Consider the following 9,501-nt stretch of genomic DNA (forward strand, 5'->3'; position numbering starts at 1 on the left):
AGAGAGCCAGAAACATCGATGAGAGAGTAACATCGATCAGCCGCCTCCTGCACATCCCCCACTGGGGATGTGCCCGCAACCAAGGTACATGCCCTTGACCAGAATCGAACCTGGGACCCTTCAGTCCGCAGGCCAACTTTCTATCCACTGAGCCAAACCGGTTAGGGCCCAAGTCTTATTAATAATATATTAATAATACATGAATAGCAAGTATATATTATCTCATTTAAATCTCACACAAATCTTATAAGGTAAGTACCACTATTATATCTTCATTTTATAGACAGTGAAATGGAGGCACAGAAAGACTAAGTAACTTACTGTTGGACACCAAGGTTTTGCTTTTTAAAAAAAGAGGTTCAAATAGTGTTTCTTTGTTCATTTTACAGTTTACATCCAATATTATTTTGTAATAGTTTCAAATGGACACACAGCTTTAAATAAAGGAACTGCAATTCAAACCTGGGAAGTCTGACTCTGGGGGAGATGTTCATAACCATCCAGCTATAAAATATGATGCCTTTGAAATGTTTCAGCTTGGCTAGGCTAAGTTACACTTCCCAGAGGTCCCTTTTCAGTATGTTTCCAGTTAGCATGAGCCACAAAAGCGTTTCTTGTGGGAGCTTAGGAAGGCGGAAATGGAGCAGGAGCTGACATATGTTGCGGATTATCCATTGCCTCACCTCACTGACATGAGGCAGCAGCCATGCATGTAACTGTCTCACCTTCCCCTGAATCTTCCTTCAGCTTCTCTGACTTCTGGGCCAGAGCCCTGGCTTCTGCAGGACACCCACACCATCAACACGAGAGGCCACAAGAACTGACATAGGCTCCAGACGATCCTCATGGGCTCCAGATCATGCCTGTGAGTCCCAGCTTATTTTTACTCTCCTCTACTTTATATCCATTTTCTATTCCCAGCTGCCTGCTCTGTGGACTTCAAACTTCAATGTCAGACATGAAGACAACAGCCTTGTTCGTGTGCCCGATGCTTCGAAAGGCCAAAACTCAAAACAATGATTTTTGAATTTGGAGTAAGGCAAGGTTTATTGATCAAGAAGGCACCAACTGAGAAGATGGGAGACCTACTGGTGCCTTAAATCCATCTTGCTCACTTGAGTAGGTTAAGGGATTTTAAGGGGCTAAAGCAGTGGTTCCCAAACTTATTTGGCCTACAGCCCCCTTTCCAGAAAAAATATTACTCAGCCCCTGGAAATTAATTTTTAAAAAATTTTAATAGCAGTTACTCATCGCCCCCAAATGCACCTGTGGCCATCACCGCCCCCCTGGATCGCTGCAGCGCCCACTGGGGGGCGGTAGCGCCCACTTTGGGAATCACTGGGCTAAAGGTAGGCAGAGGTGCTAGTGGGGCAAGTTTTCATTGGAGGAACTTGGAATCTGGGTCTTTATGGTAAAAAGGTGTCAATATCAGCTCTTCCTGGACAAAGCAGACCCTTGGCTTCTGAAAGGATTCAGATGTTCAAGTTCCAGTTATGTCCTGGTCCTTTGTTTCCTTGTGGGGGGAGCAAGACTTTGTTTCTTGGTGCAGCTGGAGGCCAAAGTTCTCTCTTCTGCACATGCTTCAGCTGTATGACCTGCAGTTTTGGTCTGTTTTGGTTTTTTTTTGTGTGGGATGTAACTGTGCTAAAGGAAGGTTTATAGTTTTAATTGCATATATCAGAAAGGAAGAAAGGCTAAGAATCAATGTTTGAAGCAGCCATGTCAATACATTAAAAAAAATTTGTTTAAATTGATTTCAGAGAGGAAGGGGGAGGGAGAGAAAGATAGAAACATCAATGATGAGAGTGAATCATTGACCAACTGCCTCTTGGATGCCCCACACACTGGGGATTGAGCCCACAACCTGGGCATGTGCCCTGACCAGGAATGGAACTGTGACCTCCTGGTTCATAGGTTGCCACTCAATCACTGAGCCATGCCAGCCAGGCTCAGTACATTTTTTTAAATGACAGATTAAACCCAAAGAACATGAAAGAATAAATAATTAAGATAAGAGCAGAACTTAATGAGGTAGAAAGAAAACTTTATCCCAATAATTTCTACATTTTGTTGAAATGGGCAAATATGATAAAAATAAAACTTTCTAAAATGAATACAAGAAGAAATGGAAAATCTGAATGGTTCTATAGTTAGGAATGAAATTAAATTAACACTAAAAACATTTCTACAAGTAACTCTAGGCCCAGATGGCTTTATCATTGAACTCTACCAAAATATTTAAGGAGGAAACAATGTTAATTTTACACTAACTTCATCTCTAGGCCTCAGTTTCCTCATCTGTAAAAGGCAGGTGTTGGACCAGTCAAGTTCAGTGTCCGTCCTTGATACCTCTCGGAGCCCCTTCTGGCAGGCTCTGGTTCCAGGGTGAAGTTGAGGATCTTTGGCTTTAATGGGAAATCATTTCACAATTCTGTGGGTTAGGACCTACTGATCATCATTGGATGAACGGGAGCCACCTGGGTCCTGTTCTCCATGCTCTATAATTTGCTATCGACGTTGCCATTCGAACTGAGATGGGATCTCTTCCAGTGGTCCCATAATGCTCACCACTGTCCTTTACTCCCAGGGGAGCGTAGGGAACTTTAAAGTGTCCTGTAAGAAGAACCCCAGGAATAAGGGTGCATAGGGTAATGGGTGTAATATTAATTTCAAAACCTCAGATTTACCCCTTTAAGCATCAAAACTTTGTTTTAATCATCTTGCTAAGAAATGGTGCTAAGGATACTATATCCAGTACTTCTTCCTAAGTATAGGTTCACTAGCATGCATTCTTTAGTTCTTTCTTCAGAGTATGGGGTCATAGTGATGAATATCAGTTCAATCAGCTGGGGATTGAACCTGCAACCGAGGTACATGCCCACCGAGGTACATGCCCTTGACCCGGAAAAAAAACAAGAGCAGAGAGGGCTGTGAGAGTGAGAGCAGGAGCATTGGGTCTTGGGGAGGGCCTGGCTACTCACAGTTATTGCAATCATGGAAATTAAAGCACATATATAGTTATTCCCTCCTACACCGACTAAATCTTTCTAATTTTCTATGATGTTTTTGAATTCTTGTCTACCTTTTTTTTACTTTTGTTGTTAATCCTCACCCGAGGCTATTTTTTCCATTGATCTTACAGAGAGTGGAAGGAAAGGAGGGTCTGAGGGGAGGAAAGGAGGGAGGGAGGAAAAGGCGGTGGGGGGGGGGGCGGGGGGGGAGAGAAACATTGATGTGAGAGAGACACATTGACTGGTTGCCTCCTGCATGTGCCCCGACCAGGGCTGGGGATTGAACCTGCAACCGAGGTACATGCCCTTGACCCGGAATCCAACCCGTGACCCTTTGATGCTCAGGCCAATGCCAGCCAGGGCTCTTGTCTACCTTTAAAAACAATGTTCTCCCTATATTTCAGGCTGTTTGCAATCACTTTGGGTATTATAAATGTTTTCTTAGCAGCTGCAGATCTCTTTTCTAAAGTGCTGCTTCTATTTTTCTGTGAGTTAAAAAACGAGATTATCAGGCATGTTAATTTTGTGTATAAACTAGGAGTAAATAAATGCCACTGAAGGTAGAAAAGTTTTACGTTTAGATATTAACCTATGTACACACTTTCTCCCCCTTCATTCCAGCAGATAATAGGTCTTGTGCAACTAGTCTCATGGAGAATTTGTAGCTCCTGTTGAAGAAATAGGGACTGAGAGAGGTGAATTCCCTCTCACCAGGGTTGTTTTTATTTTTTAAAATATATTTTTATTGATTTCAGAGAGGAAGAGAGAGGGAGAGATAGAAACATCAATGATAATAGAGAATCATTGATTGTCTGCCTCCTGCAGGCCCCTACTGGGGATCAAACCCAAAACCCGGGCATGTGCCCTTGACCAGAATCGAACCTGGGACCTTTCAGTCCACAGGCCAACTCTCTATCCATTAAGTCAACCCGGCTAGGGCTCACCAGGGTTTTTTATGACCTAGCCCTTGAACTTGAATGGGAAAAAAAATTACATCTTTATTTTCATTAACCTGTATCTGAAATGTAGCATTTCCTTCCATTATGAATGTAGGCAACCAACCACTGTTGTATTAACAGTACCCATGCCCTTTTCATAAGCAGAAATCAGCTATTTTTCATATCCTATTATGGTTGTTGCAATATGTTGAAATATTGTTTACATTTATCACCACTTCAAAAGTATGAAGTTATTAGATCCATCACCAGATCTTAGTATTCAGTTTTTTTAAAAAAAGCAACCACCATACATTACTCTATCATGTCTGTTGTTGAAGTATTTTTATAATCGTACATCAATATTTCCCCACAGGCTGGTGGAAGGAAAAGAAGCAAGAACAGAGAGGGCTGTGGGAGTGAGAGCAGGAGCATTGGGTCCTGGAGAGGACATGGCTACTCAGGGCATCCAGGGACTATGTCCCAGGTCAACAGTTGGGAATGGAAACAGTTGACAGAGCCACTGTGCCCTGTGGGGATCGATGCCTGAGGGCCTGATGCCCTGCCCCCAACAAAAGCCCTCCCAAAACTGTGCATAACTCACAGGGGACTCCCCCAAAAGCCACGGTCTATACAACTGAGTTTGACAACCAGAATCTATGGCCGTTGTGAAGGCTCCTCTAGTGACTAAAAGGCATAGCGTCAACTACAGGATTTCTGTGCACTGTAAACATGAGCAGCATGGAAAAGGTCAAGCATCTGTCTCAGACTCTAAGCTCTAGCCTGGACTTGCTGTGTATGAACTCCCCTTTGTGTTAAAGCCATGCAGTCTCATATATGACAATTGAATACTTTTTAAAAAACAGCTTTAATCAGATTGTTCAGGGACCTTTGATGGAATTCCTGAGTAGTGAGTGGCTCTGTTTCCTATGGGAGCTGACGTATGGCAGTCTGCGTGTGTGCCAGGGCTGGGAGAGGCCGTGTGTCGTTCTGGTCTCTCCATTTGCTGCCTCAGTGCCGAGGGGACAAAAATGGGACCCCAGACATCTCTGCATTGAGTCCAGTCTCCATTGCTTCCATTCGAGTCTATACTCCAGCCTCATGGACCAACTCAGTGCTCTGTCTCACTTTCCCCCTTTTCTCCATTTCAAAGATAAATTCTCAACTCCTGGGCTGAAAGAAGGACCAGGCCAAAGATTCTTCCTCCTCCTTTCTACCTTGTCCACAAATTCCCTCCCCAACATTAAATACCCATTTGGGGTGAGGAGGACTAGCCCTGCTCCCCTTCAACTCTTACGAAGAGCTTGCTTTCCCACCCCTGCGTCCCCTCCTCAGGCTTTTCTTACCCTCAATGTACCCCAACCTCTGCAGGGAGAGGGGGGAGGGCATGAGGGAGAGGTAGGGGTAGTGTCCAAATTTTTGTTATTCCCTGAACCCTGACTTTGGCCTTCTAGAGCTGAGCCTGCTGTGGGAAGAAGAGTCTCAGGCCTCAGCTCGCCAGATTGTGCAATGGACCAGCTGACAGGTGAGGCAGGCTCCTCCCCGCCCCCAGATAGTGTCAGCAATTTCAAAGGCAACATCTTCTAAGGCTGAATGTCTTGCCCTTGGGTGAAGCTCGGGCAGGGCTAAGCTAGTGGCTATAGATCCTCCTCCCTCATCTCTGCCTCAGCAAGCAACAGGGAGGCAAGGTGATGGAGAGACAGGAGACCTGGTTCTAGTCCAATATCTGCCAGTAAAGCATCCCTAGTCTATCCAAGTCTCCTCTCCATTTTTAATACAAGTGGGTGAAACTAGATGAACTTTAATGTCTTCTTCACCTTTTCATGGTCCTTACACATTATCTACATCCCCCAAAACAATACTCTCTATCTCTTACGCAAACCAATAGGCTCCATGGTGACGAGGGGCCTATCCCAAGCCACACAGTTAGGCAGGGTGAAGAGGAATTGGAACTCAACTATTTAGGATCTTAATCCACTTAACTGCGTTGTTCAAGTCTAAACCTCACCTCAGGAGCTCCACCCCTCTTCTAAAGATACATGCAAGAGGGAGAATGTTCAAGGCCCAGGACAGCCCTCCTGCTGCTGCTGAGCTCACAGTCAGTGAGGAAGGGAGCCAAAGAAGCTCATGACCAGGGATGCAAAAGGAAGCATGAAGGCCCAGGCAGATGTGAGACTGGCAGATGGAAAGGAATGGGTGCTAGGGATGCATTAGGATAAAAAAAAGGGGGTGCCAGGATAGCTTTTTTGTTCAGAAAACAATGTCCCAAGCATCACCCTGTTGTTGTCAGAGAAAAATGCCATATTATCTAAACATGCAATCAGTTTGGCTGGGCAAAGAAGCCATTACTTAGTGACAGATACAGTCTATGAGAAATAGGTTGGAAGGGGGCAGAACAGAGGGATGCCTCTATCTCTGAATCATGAGAGGGAGGTGGTCTGTGCAGGCCTGACACCTTGCTTCCTGATCCACCGTGCCTGTTGGAACCCCACAAAGATGGAGTTCAGAGGATCAATAACCTTGAGACCACAGTAGTGGCTAGGAGTTTCATCTTTCTATTTTTAAAATTTTGCAATACTTGATATAGTCAAAAGAATATATGCTATGATATGTAGTCATATGCCTAATAATAAAACAAACACCTGTGACCCCCACCACCCCACTTAACTACAACACTACTCCCTGTGCTCAAAGATCTCATCCCTTGCCTTAGCCAAAGGTGACCGCTATTCTAAATTTGTCCCACAATATTTTGCTATACATAAAGCACCAAACACTAAATTTAGTTTTGGTTATTTTTAAATTTAACAAGAATGTATTTTGTGAATTACTTTTTCCACTCATAGTTCTCTAATTCATCCATGCTGAGGTGTGTATAATTCATTCGTTTACATTAGTATTTCATTGTGTAAATAAACCACAATTAATTTATCCATTTTTTTATCCAAGGGCATTTGGATTCTTTCCAATTTTTTGCTGTTTTGATGTCTGTGTTTCCTAGAGCGCAAGTATAAGAGTTTCTCTGGGATATACACCCTGAGGTAGAATTATTGGCTCAAATTGTTTCTCAGAATGAATGGATCAATTTATGTTCCACCCATCAGAGTTCCTATTGTGCCACAGCCTCACCGAGACTTGGGATTGTTCTCCCACGTCCCCTAACCTTCGGTACCTCTGCCAGTGACTCTGAGGTAGGCTCCCACCTTCCCCAGCCAGAGCCTATGGCTTTTTAATGCCCCAGTGAACATGCTGAGCTGTTTTTATGTACCTACAGTCATAATTAAATAACATTGGACACAGGAAGAGGAGGAAATGACAGTTTAGGGATAGACTAGGACACTTAGTATCTTTCTATGTGACTATCAGAATCATCGGATCCTTTTAGAGAATAAAGGCAGATTTTTAAAAAAACGTTTTTCTTCTATTTTCTTTTTAAATATTTTTATTGATTTCAGAGAGGAAGGGAGAGGGAAAGAAAGATAGAAACATCAATGATGAGAGAGACCCATTGATCGGCTGCCTCTGCGCTCCCCCCACCGGGGATCATGCCTGCAACCCGGGCATGTGCCCCTGACCAGAATCGAACCCGGGACCCTTCAGTCCGCAGGCTGATGCTCTATCCACTGAACCAAATGGCTAGGGCTCTTCTATTTTAAATTACAGTTAACGTTCAATATTATTTTGTATTGTTTGAAGGCAGATTTGTTAGTTCTACCGTAATCCAAAGCACATTGGAACCTGGTCCCATAGGTTGACTGAAGTTGCCTAATTAATTTCCTTCCCTATCAACCCAGCCCCGCCTCACTCGTTTCTCAGGTGAACACAACTTACCTGCCGCTACTCTCTCTTGAACTCTCTAAGTCAGTATCTCTCCCAGTGTGGTCCACCACCCATATGAGAATCAGTTAGGGTGCTTGTTAACAATGCAGATTCTCAGACCCCCTCCTCAAACTGAATCTGACTCTGGGGTGCAGCTCTGGAACCTGATGCTTAACAAGTTCCCCAGATGATCCGTGTGCTCACCGATATTTGGGAGCTGTTGCTCTAAGCACTGCCATTAGGGAGCTCAGGCCAAGGTCATCTCCAGGTGCATTCAGACACTCTCCCAACAGTTCCCCATAAGGAACAAGTCAAATCCCATCTCCTCATGACCTTTCCCCTACTTCCACCATCTCCCCACTCCCCCAGCAGGGACAGGAAGACCACTTAAATTGTAGCATCTGTGTATACAAGATGTGCATCCCAGCACTGTTTACAGTAAAGAAAAACAAAACAGCTGCCTGCCCGTGAACTTCTGCTCCAATAATATAATGGTATATCTTTCCAATGGAATGCTCTGTAACTATTCAAAGTGACTTTTTGTTTTTTGTTATGCCAAGTGCTGAGGTCCTAGAAAGCCTCAGCGTATTGTTTGTGGATTCCAAAGAAATAACCCGGAGGACTGGCTGTGAAAGACACGGGTTTATTAGGACTTAGGTGTGCACCTTTAGCCACCGACAGTGAAGTTTACTGGGTGCCACCAGTGAATCTGTCCCACTCAAGTCCCATCTGGTTTGGGGATGGGTCACACTGGTGGCAGCCTGCCGGTGCTATTGTTTTGTCGCCGTTGCTCAGAATTTCCCAATGCAAGTACTGCAAACAGAAAATCAGGGCATGCAGGGGGCGGGGGACGTGCCTGTGCACAAACTGTGTGAGATCAAAACTCTAGCTATTTACAATCCCGTTCACATCTCGAAGCAGTTTCTCTTTGGCCTTTCTCAGACTGAGTTGCTGGCCAGTTTCCCAAGCTCTCACAGTCCATTTACAGATGGCCTTCATTATATTTCCACAGGGTGGGAGGAAGAGTTGGAACATTCGAAGGAGCCCATGTTCCCATTTATCATATATTTTTATTATTGCATCTCCCCTTCCTTCTTCCTTTCTTTTTTTAATTGATTTGAGAGGGGGGAGGGAAGCATCAATTGGCTGCCCCCTGCCTGCCCCCCGACCAGGGATCAAACCCACAGCCTGGGTATGTGCCAGGGCCAGGAATCAAACCCACCTTCTCATATATACAGTTTCACACTCCAACCAATTGAGCCACACTGTCCAGGGCATTTTTTTTTTAATGTGCCCCAGGCATGAAACAGCTCTGGCCACCAACATTGACATCAAGGTAGGATAAACTTAGGACAGTATGTCTGCCTTGCCCCTGACTGTTTTAAGAGCAACACCACCAATCAGGTGTCTCCTTGCCCATTGCCAGGGAATCTGCATCTCCGCTTTCACTCAATCTTTATAAAGTATGTTAAATTATACAGTTTCTACTTTTGTTTGAATTTTCTACATAAGTAGGCAGCTATGTATATAAAAGCCAAGCGACCGAAGGGCGGAACGACCAGAAGACCAGTGGCTATGACGTGCACTGTGGCAGCCAACAGGCCAGATTGGGGATGGGGCCAGTCAGCCAATTGCCCTGCCCCTGATTGATACCCCCCACCCCAACCCTGATCACTGAAGTGTGACCTTCAGTGATTCTAAGTAAGTAAATGCTCTCCAGCCTTCATAGACCGGGA

At 44.6% G+C, this 9,501-nt stretch overlaps 1 pseudogene; it reads right to left on the bottom strand.

The window, feature by feature from the left end:
- Positions 1 to 9,051: 9,051 nt before the first annotated feature.
- LOC138995253 (small nucleolar RNA SNORA48) lies at positions 9,052 to 9,196 on the bottom strand (annotated as a pseudogene).
- Between the last annotated feature and the right edge of the window lie 305 nt (positions 9,197 to 9,501).

Source organism: Myotis yumanensis, unplaced genomic scaffold (assembly GCF_028538775.1).
Source record: "Myotis yumanensis isolate MYYU_CA2020_CCGP unplaced genomic scaffold, mMyoYum1.0.hap1 SCAF_16, whole genome shotgun sequence".
Lineage (NCBI taxonomy): Eukaryota > Metazoa > Chordata > Mammalia > Chiroptera > Vespertilionidae > Myotis > Myotis yumanensis.